The sequence below is a fragment of the Siphateles boraxobius genome, unplaced genomic scaffold (genome assembly GCF_051911475.1).
Source record: "Siphateles boraxobius isolate OS27281-9 unplaced genomic scaffold, OSU_SipBor_1 1, whole genome shotgun sequence".
NCBI classification, from domain to species: domain Eukaryota; kingdom Metazoa; phylum Chordata; class Actinopteri; order Cypriniformes; family Leuciscidae; genus Siphateles; species Siphateles boraxobius.
In genome coordinates this window covers 2,638,244-2,658,802 of record NW_027508699.1, presented here as the reverse complement: position 1 = coordinate 2,658,802, position 20,559 = coordinate 2,638,244, and the positions used below count along the sequence as shown (strand labels likewise).

The 20,559-nt window shown below is 42.4% G+C and overlaps 8 non-coding genes across 8 annotated transcripts; 3 read left to right on the top strand and 5 right to left on the bottom strand.

Moving 5' to 3' along the window:
• Positions 1 to 198: 198 nt before the first annotated feature.
• Positions 199 to 339, bottom strand: LOC143741661 (U4 spliceosomal RNA). Its single transcript, XR_013205187.1, has one exon. It is a non-coding gene; the product is annotated as a U4 spliceosomal RNA (small nuclear RNA).
• Positions 340 to 1,831: 1,492 nt separating this feature from the next.
• LOC143741993 (U4 spliceosomal RNA) lies at positions 1,832 to 1,972 on the bottom strand. The gene has a single exon (XR_013205309.1). It is a non-coding gene; the product is annotated as a U4 spliceosomal RNA (small nuclear RNA).
• Positions 1,973 to 2,939: 967 nt separating this feature from the next.
• On the top strand, positions 2,940 to 3,021 carry trnas-gcu (transfer RNA serine (anticodon GCU)). Its single transcript has one exon. It is a non-coding gene; the product is annotated as a tRNA-Ser (tRNA).
• A 137-nt stretch (positions 3,022 to 3,158) lies between these two features.
• On the top strand, positions 3,159 to 3,240 carry trnas-gcu (transfer RNA serine (anticodon GCU)). Its single transcript has one exon. It is a non-coding gene; the product is annotated as a tRNA-Ser (tRNA).
• Positions 3,241 to 3,684: 444 nt separating this feature from the next.
• Positions 3,685 to 3,824, bottom strand: LOC143741717 (U4 spliceosomal RNA). Its single transcript, XR_013205203.1, has one exon. It is a non-coding gene; the product is annotated as a U4 spliceosomal RNA (small nuclear RNA).
• A 1,186-nt stretch (positions 3,825 to 5,010) lies between these two features.
• trnas-gcu (transfer RNA serine (anticodon GCU)) lies at positions 5,011 to 5,092 on the top strand. The gene has a single exon. It is a non-coding gene; the product is annotated as a tRNA-Ser (tRNA).
• A 671-nt stretch (positions 5,093 to 5,763) lies between these two features.
• Positions 5,764 to 5,904, bottom strand: LOC143741612 (U4 spliceosomal RNA). The gene has a single exon (XR_013205172.1). It is a non-coding gene; the product is annotated as a U4 spliceosomal RNA (small nuclear RNA).
• Positions 5,905 to 18,376: 12,472 nt separating this feature from the next.
• LOC143742141 (U4 spliceosomal RNA) lies at positions 18,377 to 18,517 on the bottom strand. The gene has a single exon (XR_013205361.1). It is a non-coding gene; the product is annotated as a U4 spliceosomal RNA (small nuclear RNA).
• Positions 18,518 to 20,559: the final 2,042 nt, after the last annotated feature.

Below are 20,559 nucleotides of genomic sequence, written 5' to 3'. Positions count from 1 at the left end.
GCTTTTAATTATAGTTGTATTTCAGTTATAATAGCCCCCTGGTTAATGGATATAATCATTTTAAATACAAACACACGTTCAAGGGAGGACCAAATCCTGGCTAAACCGGCCACCTTCAAGCTTATGCTTTGACACCACAGCGAAGAAAGAATGTAAAAAAAGCAAAAGTAAAATTCCCTTTTACAACAAGTCATGAAGCCTCTCAAGAGACTGTCAAAAATTGCCAAGGCTGACTGTATTTCAAGTCATCCCAGCGGGGTATTGGGTAAAGTTTTCAACCAGCAAAGATCACGTCTCGGATGAGCCTCATAGACTATGATATTGCCTCTGCGAAAGAATGCCAGACAAGGTAGCGACGTTTCCTGTGCTTTTATCTGGACATGGAACGACAGGGTGGTATCACGTTTTAAACTGCCATGTAATCAGCCTTTTGGAACGGCCGGCTGCATGGTGTGTCTATGAAACAGGTGAGTGAAATGCACATAGAGGTTTATTAATTGTTCTCTCTTAGCTCAAAGAACAAAATGTGCGGTACTTTTGATGGGAGATACTTATGGCTATCCTGGTTACAAAGGGCCAGAGTTATAACCCTCAATCTCCAAGAACATGTTTGAGTTTGGGATCGATTCGATGAGCCCCCTACCAGTTTGGGTAGGATAATGAAGAGTGCAAGGACACTGCAAACATATTCTGAGAGAGGTCCAATGTAAGCTATGCTGCCATTTTCTTGACCCAGGCGTTCTCTCTAGGTTCTTACCAACAAAGCAGAAGCAGCACACAAAAGAAACATATGCACATCTCCCTCTATCAACACAGTTGTGAGTTTCCCAACCTTCCTCCTAAAGACGTGTAGGTGAGTGACGAGGTGGCCGAATGGTTAAGGTGATGGACTGCTGATTCATTGTGCTCTTCATGCGTTTGTTCGAATCCCATCATAGGCGTTTGTTGTCTTTAGTGTTTCGAGAGAGCCAAGTGCGCATGGAAAAGCCGTTCAAAGTACGTTGCTGCCGACTTTAACGACATCATCATTAAAATAGCTGCAGAAACACACCAGCTTCGGGCAGTTGTGCAGGCGAGTGACGAGGTGGCCGAGTGGTTAAGGCGATGGACTGCTAATCCATTGTGCTCTGCACGCGTGGGTTCGAATCCCATTCACGACGTTTGATGTCTTTAGTGTTTCGAGAGAGCCAAGTTCGCATGGAAAAGCTGTTCAAATGACATTGCTGCCGACTTTAACGACATCATCCTTAAAATAGCTGCAGAAACACACCACAGCCCAGCTTCGGGCAGATGAGCAGGTGAGTGACGAGGTGGCCGAGTCGTTAAGGCGATGCACTGCTAATCCATTGTGTTCTGCACTCGTGGGTTCGAATCCCATCCTAGTCGTTTGTTGTCTTTAGTGTTCAAGAAAGCCAAGTGTGCCTGGCAAAGCTTTTTGCTTCCAACTATAACGTCATCATACTAAAGATAGATGCAGAAAAACTCTACGTGCAGGTGAGTTGCTGCGTGGTTAAGGCGATGGACTGCTAATCCTTTGTGCTCTGTGCGCATGGGTTTGAGTCCCATCTTTGGTGTTTAGTTTCACAGGGAGCCTAGAGGACAGGTCAACCGCAGGGGTGCAGCTCATGGCAATCTTTTAATTATAGCTGTATTTCAGTTATGATAGCCCCCTGGTTAATGGATATAATCATTTTAAATACAAAAACACGTTCAAGGGAGGTCCAAATCCTGGCTAAACCAGCCACCTTCAAGCTTATGCTTTCAACACCACAGCGAAAACAGAATGTAAAAAAAGCAAAAGTAAAATTTCCTTTTACAACAAGTCATGAAGCCTCTCAAGAGACTGTCAAAAATTGCCAAGGCTGACTGTATTTCAAGTCATCCCAGCGGGGTATTGGGTAAAGTTTTCAACCAGCAAAGATCACGTCTCGGATGAGCCTCATAGAGTATGATATTGCCTCTGCGAAAGAATGCCAGACAAGGTAGCGACGTCTCCTGTGCTTTTATCTGGACATGGAACGACAGGGTGGTATCACGTTTTAAACTGCCATGTAATCAGCCTTTTGGAACGGCCGGCTGCATGGTGTGTCTATGAAACAGGTGAGTGAAATGCACATAGAGGTTTATTAATTGTTCTCTCTTAGCTCAAATAACAAAATGTGCGGTATTTTTTATGGGATATACTTATGAGTATCCTGGTAACAAAGGGGCAGAGTTATAAGCCTCAATCTCCAAGAACATGTTTGAGTTTTGGATCGATTCGATGAGCCCCCTACCAGTTTGGGTAGGATAATGAAGATTGCAAGGACGCTGCAAACATATTCTGAGAGAGGTCCAATGTAAGCTATGCTGCCATTTTCTTGACCCAGGCGTTCTCTCTAGGTTCTTACCAACAAAGCAGAAGCAGCACACAAAAGAAACATAAGCACATCTCCCTCTATCAACACAGTTGTGAGTTTCCCAACATTCCTCCAAAAGACGTGCAGGTGAGTGACAAGGTGGCCGAATGGTTAAGGCGATGGACTGCTAATCCACTCTTTATGCGTGTGTTCGAATCCCATCGTCTTCGTTTGTTGTCTTTAGTGTTTCGAGAGAGCCATGTCGCATGGAAAAGCCGTTCAAAGTACATTGCTGCCGACTTTAACGACATCACCATTAAAATAGCTGCAGAAACACAACACAGCCCAGCTTCGGGCAGTCGTGCTGGCGAGTGACGAGGTGGCCGACTGGTTAAAGCGATGGACTGCTAATCCATTGTGCTCTTTATGTGTGGGTTCGAATCCCATCCTCGTCGTTTGATGTCTCTAGTGTTTCGAGAGAGCCAAGTGCGCATGGAAAAGCCGTTCAAATGACATTGCTGCCGACTTTAACGACATCATCCTTAAAATAGCTACAGAAACACACCACACCCCAGCTTCGGGCAGATGTGCAGGGGTAGTGATGAGGTGGCCGAGTGGTAAAGGCGATGGACTGCTAATCCATTGTGCTCTGCACGCGTGGGTTCGAATCCCATCCTCGTCGCTTGTTGTCTTTAGTGTTTCGAGAGAGCCAAGTGCGCATGGAAAAGCCGTTCAAAGGACATTGCTGCCGACTTTAACGACATCATCATTAAAATAGCTGCAGAAACACACCAGCTTCGGGCAGTTGTGCAGGCGAGTGACGAGGTGGCAGAGTGGTTAAGGCGATGGGCTGCTAATCCATTGTGCTCTGCACGCGTGGGTTCGAATCCCATCCTCGTCGTTTGATGTCTTTAGTGTTCAAGAAAGCCAAGTGTGCCTGGCAAAGCATATTGCTTCCAACTACAACGTCATCATACTAAAGATAGATGCAGAAAAACTCTACGTGCAGGCGAGTTGCTGCGTGGTTAAGGCGATGGACTGCTAATCCTTTGTGCTCTGTGCGCATGGGTTTGAGTCCCATCTTTGGTGTTTAGTTTCACAGGGAGCCTAGAGGACAGGTCAACCGCAGGGGTGCAGCTCATGGCAAGCTTTTAATTATAGTTGTATTTCAGTTATAATAGCCCCCTGGTTAATGGATATAATCATTTTAAATACAAACACACGTTCAAGGGAGGTCCAAATCCTGGCTAAACCAGCCACCTTCAAGCTTATGCTTTGACACCACAGCGAAGACAGAATGTAAAAAAAGCAAAAGTAAAATTCCCTTTTACAACAAGTCATGAAGCCTCTCAAGAGACTGTCAAAAATTGCCAGGCTGACTGTATTTCAAGTCATCCCAGCGGGGTATTGGGTAAAGTTTTCAACCAGCAAAGATCACGTCTCGGATGAGCCTCATAGACTATGATATTGCCTCTGCGAAAGAATGCCAGACAAGGTAGCGACGTTTCCTGTGCTTTTATCTGGACATGGAACGACAGGGTGGTATCACGTTTTAAACTGCCATGTAATCAGCCTTTTGGAACGGCCGGCTGCATGGTGTGTCTATGAAACAGGTGAGTGAAATGCACATAGAGGTTTATTAATTGTTCTCTCTTAGCTCAAATAACAAAATGTGCGGTACTTTTGATGGGAGATACTTATGGCTATCCTGGTTACAAAGGGCCAGAGTTATAACCCTCAATCTCCAAGAACATGTTTGAGTTTGGGATCGATTCGATGAGCCCCCTACCAGTTTGGGTAGGATAATGAAGAGTGCAAGGACACTGCAAACATATTCTGAGAGAGGTCCAATGTAAGCTATGCTGCCATTTTCTTGACCCAGGCGTTCTCTCTAGGTTCTTACCAACAAAGCAGAAGCAGCACACAAAAGAAACATATGCACATCTCCCTCTATCAACACAGTTGTGAGTTTCCCAACCTTCCTCCTAAAGACGTGTAGGTGAGTGACGAGGTGGCCGAATGGTTAAGGTGATGGACTGCTGATTCATTGTGCTCTTCATGCGTTTGTTCGAATCCCATCATAGGCGTTTGTTGTCTTTAGTGTTTCGAGAGAGCCAAGTGCGCATGGAAAAGCCGTTCAAAGTACGTTGCTGCCGACTTTAACGACATCATCATTAAAATAGCTGCAGAAACAAACCAGCTTCGGGCAGTTGTGCAGGCGAGTGACGAGGTGGCCGAGTGGTTAAGGCGATGGACTGCTAATCCACTCTTTATGCGTGTGTTCGAATCCCATCGTCTTCGTTTGTTGTCTTTAGTGTTTCGAGAGAGCCATGTCGCATGGAAAAGCCGTTCAAAGTACATTGCTGCCGACTTTAACGACATCACCATTAAAATAGCTGCAGAAACACAGCACAGCCCAGCTTCGGGCAGTCGTGCTGGCGAGTGACGAGGTGGCCGACTGGTTAAAGCGATGGACTGCTAATCCATTGTGCTCTTTATGTGTGGGTTCGAATCCCATCCTCATCGTTTGATGTCTCTAGTGTTTCGAGAGAGCCAAGTGCGCATGGAAAAGCCGTTCAAATGACATTGCTGCCGACTTTAACGACATCATCCTTAAAATAGCTGCAGAAACACACCACACCCCAGCTTCGGGCAGATGTGCAGGCGTAGTGACGAGGTGGCCGAGTGGTTAAGGCGATGGACTGCTAATCCATTGTGCTCTGCACGCGTGGGTTCGAATCCCATCCTCGTCGTTTGATGTCTTTAGTGTTTCGAGAGAGCCAAGTGCGCATGGAAATGCCGTTCAAATGACATTGCTGCCGACTTTAACGACTTCATCCTTAAAATAGCTGCAGAAACACACCACAGCCCAGCTTCGGCCAGATGAGCAGGTGAGTGACGAGGTGGCCGAGTCGTTAAGGCGATGGGCTGCTAATCCATTGTGTTCTGCACTTGTGGGTTCGAATCCCATCCTCGTCGTTTGTTGTCTTTAGTTTTCAAGAAAGCCAAGTGTGCCTGGCAAAGCTTTTTGCTTCCAACTATAACGTCATCATACTAAAGATAGATGCAGAAAAACTCTACGTGCAGGCGAGTTGCTGCGTGGTTAAGGCGATGGACTGCTAATCCTTTGTGCTCTGTGCGCATGGGTTTGAGTCCCATCTTTGGTGTTTAGTTTCACATGGAGCCTAGAGGACAGGTCAACTGCAGGGGTGCAGCTCATGGCAATCTTTTAATTATAGCTGTATTTCAGTTATGATAGCCCCCTGGTTAATGGATATAATCATTTTAAATACAAAAACACGTTCAAGGGAGGTCCAAATCCTGGCTAAACCAGCCACCTTCAAACTTAAGCTTTCAACACCACAGCGAAAACAGAATGTAAAAAAAGCAAAAGTAAAATTCCCTTTTACAACCAGTCATGAAACCTCTCAAGAGACTGTCAAAAATTGCCAAGGCTGACTGTATTTCAAGTCATCCCAGCGGGGTATTGGGTAAAGTTTTCAACCAGCAAAGATCATGTCTCGGATGAGCCTCATAGACTATGATATTGCCTCTGCGAAAGAATGCCAGACAAGGTAGCGACGTCTCCTGTGCTTTTATCTGGACATGGAACGACAGGGTGGTATCACGTTTTAAACTGCCATGTAATCAGCCTTTTGGAACGGCCGGCTGCATGGTGTGTCTATGAAACAGGTGAGTGAAATGCACATAGAGGTTTATTAATTGTTCTCTCTTAGCTCAAAGAACAAAATGTGCGGTATTTTTTATGGGATATACTTATGAGTATCCTGGTAACAAAGGGGCAGAGTTATAAGCCTCAATCTCCAAGAACATGTTTGAGTTTTGGATCGATTCGATGAGCCCCCTACCAGTTTGGGTAGGATAATGAAGATTGCAAGGACACTGCAAACATATTCTGAGAGAGGTCCAATGTAAGCTATGCTGCCATTTTCTTGACCCAGGCGTTCTCTCTAGGTTCTTACCAACAAAGCAGAAGCAGCACACAAAAGAAACATAAGCTCATCTCCCTCTATCAACACAGTTGTGAGTTTCCCAACCTTCCTCCTAAAGACGTGCAGGTGAGTGACAAGGTGGCCGAATGGTTAAGGCGATGGACTGCTAATCCACTCTTTATGCGTGTGTTCGAATCCCATCGTCTTCGTTTGTTGTCTTTAGTGTTTCGAGAGAGCCATGTCGCATGGAAAAGCCGTTCAAAGTACATTGCTGCCGACTTTAACGACATCACCATTACAATAGCTGCAGAAACACACCACAGCCCAGCTTCGGGCAGTCGTGCTGGCGAGTGACGAGGTGGCCGACTGGTTAAAGCGATGGACTGCTAATCCATTGTGCTCTTTATGTGTGGGTTCGAATCCCATCCTCGTTGTTTGATGTCTCTAGTGTTTCGAGAGAGCCAAGTGCGCATGGAAAAGCCGTTCAAATGACATTGCTGCCGACTTTAACGACATCATCCTTAAAATAGCTGCAGAAACACACCACACCCCAGCTTCGGGCAGATGTGCAGGCGTAGTGACGAGGTGGCCGAGTGGTTAAGGTGATGCGGACAAGCTGGGGAACAATAGTCCAACAAAGGTGGGGAAGAAGGGAAGAAAAGGGGGAAGGAAGAAGAAGAGAGGGGGAAGAAGAGAAAGAAAAAACGAAAAGAAAGGCTGAAATTTGATGTTCAAAGATATGCCTTCATTAGTATAGATCTTATGATACATTTTCCGGTTTCTTCGTGTGTGAAAATCACGCATTTATATCACACTGTTTTCTATTGCAGGTGTGCACCAAGACCGGGGTTCGAATCCAGCTAAAGACAACTTTTTGTAATATTTATTATTTGAATAAATAATCATTATTTTTGAATGCATACTGTTCCCGTTTTAATAAAATATACATATTTAATTTGTTTGTTGTGTTTTTTGATATTCTATCATGAAAAATAATGTTATTTGCATTATTATGCAATGAACAAAGATGCAAATCATTAATTAGTAACTTATATGCTGTAAAATGTTTCACCAGAATAACAAAATGTACAAATTATATTTTTATATACAAATGTTATATTGTTGCAGTGTAATGATAAACTATTGTTATAATAAAGTAAAAGTAAATAAGCTAAATTTTTTAATGCATACTGTTCCAGTGTTTATAAAATATACATATGTAATTTGTTTGTTGTTTTTTGATATTCTTTCATTAAAAAAAAAATGATATTTGCATTATTATGCAACGAACAAAGATGCAACCCATTAAATAGTAACTAATATGAAGAATGTCTGTCACAAGAATAACAAAATGGACAAATTATCTTTTTAAATACAAATGTTATATTGGTGCAGTGTACTGATGAAATATTGTGTTATATGAAAGTAAAAGTAAATAAGCAAATTCTTTTTGAATACATACTGTTCCAGTGTTAATAAAATATACATATGTAATTTGTTTGTTGTGTTTCTTTGATATTCTTTCATAAAAATATATAATTGCCAATGGAACAGTGTTATTATTTAGTAGTTGTTGTATTATTATTGATCTGATTAAGTATTTTTTTTAGGTTACATTCAAACAAGACACTTGCAAATCTGTTATTTGTAATGAACAAAGATGCAACCCATTAAATAGAAACTAATATGCTGAAAATGTCAATCACAAGAATAACAAAATGTATAAATTATATTTTTTATATACAAATGTTATATTGTTGCAGTGTTCTGATGAACTAGTGTTATATGAAAGTCAAAGTCAAAAATAAATCACTTGCCAATTTGTTTTTATTTTCCAATCATGCCAACAGAACAGTAATGAATATTAAAATGTTAAATACTGGTTTGTTAAATACATAAAAATGTTTTAAAAATAAATAAATAAAATGAAGAGTTAAATAGGTTTTCAAAAACAAGAAATAAAAAGTTAAAATGTTAAATAACGTAAAAAAAACAATTAAATAATATTCAACACAAGTATTAACTATTTAAACAACTGTTCACACTATATACATGATGCTATATACATGAAAATATATACATTATTTGGAAATGGTTCTCCGCATTTCCTCTAACCACACCTCTTTTGAACAGTCTCAGTCTGTGGGCAGTACACCCTGCCCCTGTACTGGCTATGTCCTGTAGCACTTGTTTTAAATTGCCCACATTTTTTGCAAGTGTTGGCCTCTACGGTTCTCCTGTAGGGTCTCTTGGGCATGGCGTCTGGATTGGCAGCTGGTGAAGCGGGTAAGCGGGTGCCCTGTACAGCTGTTGGCTGTAACAGTGGCTGTACCATTTGCATCCCCTGGGCCATTGGGATGCCCTGGATCATTTGCACTCCCTGGAACATTGGCACACCCTGGAACATTGGCACAGCCTGGAAGATGGGCACACCCTGGAAACCTGGTGCTGATGGTATAAGTATATTTGGTACCATCTGCAGTGATGCTCCAGATGCAGATGGTGTCAGCAACGTCTGACTCTGCGCTGGTGCCTTGGGTCTGAGAGGGGGTCGCCCAACAGAAGTCTGCCTCTGGTTTGCCTGACCAGCTGTGCTCTCTGGTAGCTTGTACTGGTGCTGCTCCCCTGGTTGTTCTGGCTCAGTCCGTAGACGTTTGGCTACCTGGAGAGGCTCATGAGCTTCAGGGAGGGGCTGAGGCAACTGAATGCCCTGAAGCAGCACAGACAGCTCCTGCTTTTTCTGTCTTTTGTTATACCACTGAATCAGGGTGTTCTGGTTAACCTCCACCAGCTGCATGGATGTTCCTCCCATCACCAAGCTGTTGCCCAGTACAAGCTGCCTTATCCTGCGATAGTCTTGCAGGATCAGAGACCATCTTGACAGGGCTCCCTTGCCTTTTCTTTTGGGGCTTGGGTGGACAGTGCAAAGTCTGATGAAGATGGTCTCCACCAGACGGCAACAGTCAGGCCACTGAGCAGGTGCGCTGCTTGCACCCAGCACACATCTGGTGGTGCTCTCTACACCAGGGTGAGTGGGCTTCTTCGGGACCTTGAAGCGTCCACTCAGCAGTCTCTTTCGGCATCGACTGTCATACACCACCCGTTCCTTGTCCCGGTCATCCAGGTTCTGCCAAAGAGCAATTATGGTGTTGGCTTCCTGGTTGGTCAGGCTGAGGGCTGTGTGGTCCCGGAGATCCACCAGATATTCTGCCAGCTGGTCCACATGTTGATAACCCGGGATATTTTGGTAGTCAACAGCCTATTAAAAAACACAAACATGCAATACAATTATTACATCACATCTGTCTAATGCATAATTCCATAACTGATTGTGTTATTTTCCTGTTTATCACCGTAAAGCACTGTATAGTACAAAGCAGAGAGCGCCATTCTTGACATTTTACAAAGCACCAAATAAATAAAGATGACTTGACTTGATGTGTATTTGCAGCTTACAAATGAATTTAGGCTGTACTTTTAAATGTAAAATATATGGAAAGTCTGGATTTAAAGCACTGGATGTTAATTCATCATAATGATTGATTCTAGTTAATTTGAAAGACATACAAAGGAGTAGTATTTACCGTCTCTTCTTCATCAACATCCTGACCAGCATCCTCTGGCTCTGAGGGGAGAGTTGAAACAGATGTTTCAGAGGGAACAGGTGTGACAGCAGTCCCTGAGGGTCCAGGTGATGAAAGAGACTGTGTGAGGACAAGTTTGGGGTCAGGGATCAGTGAAGGGGATGTGGAGCCCAGTACAGGTGTGGCACTGCTGGTGACCAGGGTAGAAGAACCCAGTGTCAGTGTGGAAGAGGGTGGTGACAGAACAGCCTCCGGATCTGCTATTGTGTGATCCTCGCTGATGTCACAGAAGCCCTCATCTTCATCTTGCTCCTCCACACTGAGGTCCTCAATGAGCTCTGCTGTCTGCTCAGAGTCAGGATTCATGTCCTGCAGTGCCTGACCAGTCTGCTGGAACAGATACTGCACTCCAATGAGAATAAAATAATAAAAACAATAAACAAACGGAAATTAAATAGAATGTTGTGTATCATATTTGATACATTAGGCTTTTGTAGTAGCTCATATAGTGTGAGAATATAGAGCTCATCGTCAAGGAGAAAAAAAACAAAACAGTTTTATTTAGAGGCCCAACACGTTTAATTATGTGGGCAAAACATGAAATGAAATGCAATACAATGATGATTGAGAGAAAAGTCTGATGATCATTTTGATATTTACATGTAACATGATTTTCTAATCAAGTGAACCCAAGCTGCTTCAGTCTAGTAACTAGTCATTAAATATTAGTAACAATATAAAAGTTATTCTTACAATTACTTTATAAAATCAGTAAAGGTTTCACAATGAAAAGAAACGTGAAGCACGAGCTGAAGGTGGACACTTTTACAATTATACTAAAAGACTATAATCAATCAGACGGCAGAGGGCATGTTTCCTAAAAAAGTTTTGATCATGTTGATCATTTAGAGTCCTTTAGAAACTTGCATATCAATTATGATACAATCGACTCTATAGGGTTAAATCTGACATATAGACGGAGGTTACATAGAAATTGCAAGTTGATAAAATAAAAAATATATAAAATAATTCTCACCGGTGTAACATGCAGGGGGACAAAACGTGGGGACCACTTTCCTGCCAAACAGCTTTTCATAATTGCCGTTTACACAGTGAACAAGTTCTCCTGTGTAGCTGCGCAAAGCTGATGGCTCCGATGACAGGGAAGCAGCCTCCCGGTCCTGGTTCCACCGGTGTAGACCCTCCAGCAGATAAATCTGAAAGTTCAGACTGTTTGCACTGGTCCCTGTAAATAGACACAACAGTGTTCAGGAGGTGTTAAAGGAACACACAAAAACACTTAATGCTCTTTCTTTACACATGCACAGTGTGTGTGACAAAGACAATACCTGGGATGAAACGATACCAGGTGTAAATGAAAGGACTCGAGAGAAGTGGAGCCTCTGGCACATCTGTAGGTCTTTAGAAGCACACCTCCCTTGTTTAGGCTCCCTGTCTCTGTATAGAGCACAACACCAGGGGGGTCTTGAATGCATTTCACATGCTTCTTCTGGACATTCCAGATGTGCTCCATCCTTTCTCGGTCCAGGAGAGGAACACCCAGGGAGTCTTTGCCCTGGCTGCTCAGGAGCTCTGTAAGTAGCCGCTCAAGGAGAAGGATGGTAGTCTCCTCTCCACAGGTCCTCCTCCGGCAATGGAGTGCCAGCTCATTCCTGGTAAGATGCTTGTTGACATCTTCATCTGTCAGCGCAGGCCAACCCTGGGATATCAACAGCTCTCTCTTTGCTTTGCGAAGCATAGAAACATCAGCCGCATCCCACTCAAAAATGCACGCTGACAGCCGTGACATGAAGATGGGATACAGCTGATGGGCATCAGTTGTACACCCCATGGCAATCCTGCGCATAAAATGCCAGATGTCCAAGCGAATCATGAGATCAGGCCACCCTCTGAATCTGGTTTTCAGCTTGGTCTCACCCACATCAGTGCAGCAGCCACAGTCCACGTACAAAACAGCAGGTGGATCCACACTAGCCTGCTGGTACCTTTTCACCAGACCATCGACCATCATGTCCAGTCCTGCTCCTTCCTGTGCTGTCAGCACACTCATGAGCACCTGACCAAACTCATTGCCAACAGAGGTAAGCCAGAGTCCCGTTCCCCTTGCCGTCCCAGCCAGCTTCTTAGTGATCTGCAGTAGATGACAGGAAGCATGCAATGCAATGAAACATCACACCATGTAGAATATGATACTCATGCTCTGAAAATGATATAACAGTAAACACCATAAATTAACAAAAATCCCCTGCTAACCTTTTTAGTGGAATCCATCTTCAAGACTGAACCATACGTAGATGTTATCCTTGCATGGATATCATCCAGCCTTGTCAGGATGTCTTGGCTGTACACGGTGAGCAGCCACTTGCAGCCTGGGACCACTGTAGGCTCTGGGGGTTCCTGGAATTGTATTTGCAACACCCCGGGTCGTTTGAGGAAGTCCACACATTGGGTGGTGTACCGGGCCATACGCTGGAGCCACTCCTCACTGTGGTTCTCACGCAGCTGTTTGATGACCCGCGTGGGATTGCTGCCTAGGCCACGCTCACGCAGGAGCCGAATGACTCTCATATCACAGATATACCTTAGGAAAAGCAAAATCCACACATTCATATATTTTACATAATTGATTTGTAAAGTATTTGCAAACATATGTGATGATGGGCTATCAACTGGATGTGGAATTAAAGTGTACTTACTTCCGCGTGAGGATGACCCGAAATTCAGAGTGATGGCCCAGATCCAGCTGTTGCAGGACAGTCTGACTCCAGGACACATGCGAGGCTTTACACTTGGTACAGATGAGGGTTTCTGTGACCATGTTGTACATCCTATCGTTGTCCAGAACCTGCCGTGCCCTTTTGTGCAGACCGCCTCCAGTCAGCTGATGCTGCCCGCAGGCAGAATTGGGACAGAGAGCCTTGATCTTCCACAGCTTGTACGGCATCCACAGCAACAGAGCATGACAAAAAAATCTGTCTGGAGCTGGAGCCTGGTTGTAAATAAGTGCTGGCTGTGGTGGGTAATACCAGAGCTGTAGGTTGTCTCGAAGCTCTGGTTTTCCCTTGGGCCCCATTTTAAAAAGCCTGCTGGCAATCCACCTGTGATCCTCTGGTGGCAAAGTGTCCGACCACAAACGAAGCAGTCGAACTGCAGATGCATCTTGCAGTAATGCCCCCGAAGGAGTAGTCTGTGAAGGAAAAAGACAAAACATTTAGTCTAGCAGGTCATTTATTTAATTACCGCTTTATCTATCCAAGACTACCCTCATATAAAATAGAAAATATTGGATGTCAAATACGTACTTAAGGTTATAGAATAAAATGTATACATTTGTTCCAATAGTTTTCAGAATTGTGTCAGCTGCTAGCACTAATTTGTGTGACTCTACTGAGTTGTGACAGTTAATATGCAAATTCAATTATTTTAGACCAATAAAATTTGAAATTACTTACCGAGACAACATGCAATGAAATATAATATATGTTGCATATATAACAAGAGAAAGAAACAGTCATAACTGTCCAATAATTTTAACTAATCCTAGATGGAATTATACAATACTGTTTAAAGGTCTATGTTCAGTAAGATTATTTTTGTTTTTGAAATATGATTAAAATACAGTCAAAAACAGTAATAGTGGGAAATAATATTGGAATTTAGGATCGCCGCTTATTTGAATCTGTTTTCAAAAGTATTTACAGTTTTTTTCAATCGCTAACAAGCGCTTACCCATACTTCAGATACTTTTTCCTAAACTCTTAACACAGACTCACACCAACAAAACACAATTGGCCAAATGGATAATTTTCTTCTCAAGAACACATTTTGTTACAGATTTTTATGTCTGTTTACACACTAAAATAAAAATTTCCACACAATTTGCAAAATTCTACTCCAATGAGCAAAACCCCTCCACAGATTTGCACAACATTACACACAATGTCTGCTTTACCCTTTTAGCAAAACATTACACACAGTGATTTGTAAAACTCTACACACATTTTCACACCTTAGACACAGATAAGGATTGTGAGGTTACTTCCTTGTCATTACAAAGCCCCGGATTGCCATTGACCACACTAATGAATGAATTGGATATGCACATCCATCAGGCATGGAAGCACACATGTGCTAATTTGAAAACGCATCACTCAGGAGTGCTATAAAAGGCAGCAGGTGAGTTCACCTGTCTTCAACAAAAATGGAAGGAGCTAGAAGAAGAAGAAGAGTGAGAATAAGAGGAGGAGCTCAAAGAGGAGATGAAGGAGGTAGAGGAAGAGGAGAAGGAGGTAGAGGAAGAGATGAAGGAGGTAGATGAAGAGGAGAAGGAGGTAGAGGAAGAGAAGGAGGTAGAGGAAGAGGAGAAGGAGGTAGAGGAAGAGATGAAGGAGGTAGAGGAAGAGGAGAAGGAGGTAGAGGAAGAGGAGAAGGAGGTAGAGGAAGAGGTGAAGGAGGTAGATGAAGAGGAGAAGGAGGTAGAGGAAGAGGTGAAGGAGGTAGATGAAGAGGAGAAGGAGGTAGAGGTTTTCAAAATTGCGTGTAAACAATTGAAAAAAACTGTAAATATATACTAACTCTTCATTTCAAAATAGAACACATCTTTCTCTGAACACACTAACTTTACCAAAACTCTGGAAATCTGACTCAGAATGAAATTATTATGTCAAAGAATAACACTTGTTTTCACTTCACAAGGTACATGCAGTCAATCAAAGTACACCAGGTTTCAAAATACTGGCTATTGTATTACAAAAACTTCATAGACTTTTGTGTTTCAGTTTTACAGGTATTTGCATACAAAACATGCAATCCACCATTTTTACACTAAATTTATTGGTTGGGAACTGTATGTCCACATGTACAGTATTCCAGTAAAAAGCAAATCAGTTTTTTTTCCCTTTACTGTTTACCAGCCTCTCTTAGTGAAAGACCGTGGTTGATTACATGGTCAATGATAGTGGCACGAATTTCATCACTGACTACTGTTCTTGCAGCCCTTGAAAGTCCTTATGCCTGCTCTTCTCCTTGGTCCTGCTCCTCTCACTGCACCTCTCATCTCTCACTGCACCTCTCACTGCACCTCTCACTGCACATCTCACTGCACATCTCACTGCACCTCTCACTGCACATCTCACTGCACCTCTCACTGCACCTCTCAATGCATATCTCACTGCACATCTCACTGCACATCTCACTGCACATCTCACTGCACCTCTCACTGCACATCTCACTGCACATCTCACTGCACCTCTCACTGCACATCTCACTGCAAATCTCACTGCATCTCTCACTGCATCTGTCACTGCACCTCTCACTGCACATCTCACTGCACCTCTCACTGCACATCTCACTGCACCTCTCACTGCACATCTCACTGCATCTCTCACTGCACCTCTCACTGCACCTCTCACTGCACATCTCACTGCAAATCTCACTGCACATCTCACTGCATCTCTCACTGCATCTGTCAATGCACATCTCACTGCACATCTCACTGCATCTCTCACTGCACCTCTCACTGCACATCTCACTGCACATCTCACTGCATCTGTCACGGCATCTGTCACTGCACATCTCACTGCACATCTCACTGCATCTCTCACTGCACCTCTCACTGGGCCTGCTCTTCTCCCTGGGCCCCTTGCTCTTACTTTTCCTCGTCCAGACATTACAGTGTTTGTCTTTTTCTGTTTCCAAAAACATCACTCCTCAAAGTCCTCCTTTTAATGTATAAGTGTCAATGTAACAGAAAAAAATAACCCCTGCCACTGAGTCTAAGCCAGACTGGAATCAGCTATGGTTGGCCCAATTTACCCAACATAAATCAGGTGTGTGTCAATTATTCAATTGTTTGTTTATTATCAGCTGAGATATATTGTTTTTGAACTGATATCATTGAAGAAGCCGAGGTTTTTATACTGTATCTAAGGTTTGGAATATTGTTTTTGCTATTGTGGGGTGGTGTGTGTTAACATTTGTAAATACTACAAAAACAATCCATAATTTTGTTGGGAGGTATAGCTTGTCTGTTAAGAAAATGTAAGCATTGTGGAAATGTGTTCACTGACTGCATATTGTGTGAAAACTGTATAGTATTGCTCTTAATTCATTATGATAAGATTTCCTGCATACAAAATATATTTCTAAAAAGTGCACAGATGTGGAATGTGTCTTAGAATGCAATGTGGATTATGCCAGTACTTACAGAGACAGTGGTGCTTGGTGTAGGGGCACTGGACACTGCTGCGCTGGGTTGGTCAACAGCCTGAGATGGTCTCCTAGCCACACTCAGATTTGGCTTTGCAGCAGCAATGTGGGACCCACCAAATCTTGGCTTGGTAAACTAAAAAAGGGCAAAACAATTTCAATGAAAAGACAAATTGAATTGTAACAGCACATTGGCCAAAAATATAATAAAATGTAAAATGAGAAAATATCTATTGATCCTATCATTCATTATATAACTAAAGGACCTGCTTTCTTTCTTTAACTTATTTTTTTGTCTGTGTATTACCACACTTACCAAAAATACAAGTTACATCTTTACATTGTTACCTTTTGAGTGAGAAAACCACATATGCACTTTGGGACCGCTCCGAGCAAGGTTGTCTGGCCGCGAGACTGCATCGGACATCTTTCAATCTGTAAACATTATCACACATATAATATAGAATACATGCATTTCTAACTTATCAGTATGAATGCCACATTAATTTATTGTAGTGTTTCATTTATTTTTATTCATGTTCTTTGAAGGGGAGATACAAACTGTAAAATTAGAGATAAAGAGTGAGTAAAGTTTGTATTCTCCTTTAAAAGAACAAGAGAGGAACATTTCACACCTTCAAAAAAACATCCATTCACTCAACATCCCCACCCCCACTGCCTCAAATCTCTGAATCTCCCAGTGCAAAAAAAAGGTTTTTTTTTTACATAAATAAACATAAATCTCAAATACCTGCAACATTATCTACATACATATCTATAAATAATGATGACATAGAATTAAATGATTAGGATTACAATTATTACATCATGCAAAGGTGACAAAAGCACATTCACCCTTTGGTACACGTCATGCCACTTTTTCTGTCGAGGAGCTGGCCTGTTACCCTCATTTGATGGCCAAACTCCTGTGCTGGCAAACTTTTTTAGCCTTGCAATCCAGTCAGTATCTGACATGGCTTTATGGGATTTTTTGCCAGACATTTTTTTGTTGGGGGGCTAACGGTTAGGTTATATCGTTTTGAACAAAACTACTGTAATACAAATTATTTCTTTAAAAAAAGCACACACGATATTTACAATTATAATATATACAATTATATACAAATATAAAATTACATTGTCCGAAAATACAGTTAAAGTTACCGAAAAATAAGTTTCGCAGTCCTCCGTTAAAATTATGCTGCCTGACCTCCGTGACAGTGATGCTCGACGTCTGAACTTTTTGACCTCTGACACGCCCCTCAGGATATGTCATTACTTCGTACACCTTCGGCTCAGTTCGGCAACTTGATTGACACTTGGCTAGCTTCCTGACTCCTCCTCCTAGCGGTGCTAAGCGTAAACGTGCCATCGACATTTCCTTGTACTCTGATTGGTCAAATGTCGAAAATGATAAGGAAAAAGTCAAGAATGGCGCTCTCTGATTGGCTGCAAATGTTATAATGTCGAGGATGGCGCTCTCTAATTGACTGCAAATGTTATAGCGCGTCGACGTGATTGGCTGTGGCGTTCAACATTGTTCAACATTATCCCCATTTTGACAGACTATCCTTCGGCAGCTGGCGGACTGCTAATCCATTGTGATCTGCAAGCGTGGGTTCAAATCCTATCCTCGTCGGTTGTTGTCTTTAGTGTTTCGAGAGAGCCAAGTGCGCATGGAAAAGCCATTCAAATAATATTGCTGCCGACTTTAACGACATCATCATTAAAATAGCTGCAGAAACACAGCACAGCCCAGCTTCGGGCAGATGTGCAGTTGAGTTCAAATAACTACTTGGATGTCTTTTTCCAGTAATAAACAAACATTAAGTTGTTTTGATTGATACTGTGAAGCAGCTTTGATACAATCTGTATTGTGAAAAGCGCTATATAAATATATTTGACTTGACTTGACTTGAGTGACGAGGTGGCCGAGTGGTTAAGGCGATGGACTGCTAATCCATTTTGCTCTGTGCGCATTGGTTTTTAGTTTCACAGGGAGCCTAGAGGACATGTCAACCGCAGGGGTGCAGCTCATGGCAAGCTTTTAATTATAGCTGTATATAAAGCTCATGTTCATTTCTGAAAACGTTGTTGAGATCCGGATCAATACAATAAGCCCCCTGGTTAATGGATATAATCATTTTAAATAAAAAAACACGTTCAAGGGAGGTCCAAATCCTGGCTAAACCAGGCTCCTTCAAGCTTATGCTTTCGAGACCACGGTAAAAAAAAGCAAAAGTACAATTCCCTTTTACAACTAGTCAGGAAGCCTCTTAAGAGACTGGCAAAATTTGTCAAGGCTGACTGTATTTCAAGTCATCCCAGCGGGGTATTGGGTAAAGTTTTCAACCAGCAAAGATCACGTCTCAGATGAGCCTCATAGACTATGATATGGCCTCTGCGAAAGAATGCCAGACATGGTAGCGACGTCTCCTGTGCTTTTATCTGGACATGGAACGACAGGGTGGTATTACGTTTTAAACTGCCATGTAATCAGCCTTTTGGAACGGCCGGCTGCATGGTGTGTCTATGAAACAGGTGAGTGAAATGCACATACCCAGATAGCAATGAGTCGGCGGACCACCGTCGGTTCTCCGGCGGCAGTAGAAGCGTCAGAATGGCGACATCGCAAACACGTTGGACGGCGCACTGCCGGCGGCAGCCGCTTTTTAAAAGCGGCAGCCGCCTTCATACCGCCTTCGTTAAGCGGCCGGCCCGCGGGCCAACCGCCGTTCCGCCGCCTTTATATTGAAGGCCGTCCTTCCGCGGCCCGCCGGAGGCAAACGCTATTTTCGAGCGCTCTGCCGCCGCTTATTCTGGCTATATATTTTTTTTTTATTTATAGCATGCAGTTTAGCAAGAATAATGATTGCTCAAACCAGACAAATTTACAATTGGCATTTTTATTCCACATTTCAAAGTACAGTAACTGTCATTTAAACAAGATATTTCAGATCACTGAAACATAACAGAAAAATAAATAAATCAATATACTAACATGCAGGTTTCCAATTCAATTTTGGTTAAACAGCCTTACAAGCAAATTACAACACTTACAATAAGTGTTCATATAAAAAGGACAGCTCTAGGGTAAAAAATTACCAGTAAACATTATGACAAGTAAAGAGGATATTTGATACCAAATAATGTGCAAGATACCAAATAAATAAAAGTATAACTACATTTACAAGCCATTTCTAACAATATGATAAGTGGTAGTAATTTATAGTAAAGCTCTGGAGTAGAATAGGCCATTATAACGGCAATGCTGACCTGTGGCACAAGGATTTACAAGCTTTATTTGAAAAAGAAAAAAAGAAAGTAATTTCCACAGTGAGTGAGTGTAGTCTGACACTTCTGACTTCTTTAGGGGTCTTGATTCTACTGACTGCAAGATAAAGAAAGGATTCCAGTTGTCAGTGATTCTGGGGTGTCAGTAGTCAGTCTAGTTTTAAGTGGTCGGCTGTGGGTCCCTCTCAGCTGTGCGGCGCCTTTTTCTGCCTTCACGGTCAGATGCTCCTTTCAGGTAACGCGTAACGTTAACCTGGACCGCCTCATCAGTGCATCCTGGGTTGCCGGGTCCTTCCGGATGGCTAATATAGAAAATACAGATCTGTCATTTAATTTGAATTGCATGAGGACAATAGGACATACACATCTACTTAAATCTAAAAAAAATATCCAACTTACTTTGAACAATGGTCTTCAGGAACATGTCTCTAAAACATGCTTTATCCCCTACACCAAGCTGAAAATCCAAAAAAGTGTTACAAATTACATTTCTCTGAAGCTTCTCATAAATAAATAAAAAATGTGAAAGGCTAAGGATTCAGACTGTAATATATGCAGTATACAATCTTAAATTTTACTTTATATCTAGGTCTACTACATGTACAGGTAGCCCCAGTGGGAATTAAACCGACAACCACAGGTGCTGTTTGCAAGTTGTGCCTAATTGCTCAGTGCAAGCAAACGTCTTCAACATTGTTTGAACTTGTTTCACCTGCTCTTGAAGTAAGATTTTACAATTCGTATTTTTATATGTAATATTGTAGTGTTTATTATAAATGATTTATCTGGGCACTTCATTATTCTTTTAAAATTCATGTAGCCTTATAATCTTTAATCAAATACGTTACCCTTCCCTCCCCCCTCGAAACGACTTCTCTTCTCTTCCGGTCATGTGCTATGGTGCGAGGGCGTGGCAACTCCCCTCAAACCGTGCTATGAGCAGAGATGGAGAAGAGGAGCGCTAGAGTAAAACCCTGCCCTCCGTTCAATATACCGTTTCACTTTTAAATACGTCACAACACTGGAGAAAAGTCGTTTGTAACTTCCGGTTCATGCCGACATCAAATAGAAGCAATAGTTTCCAAGACAAAAAAACTTCACAAATAACATCACTTACTTGTACTCAAACTCTTGGCTCTGTTAAGTGGAGTCTGGATTACT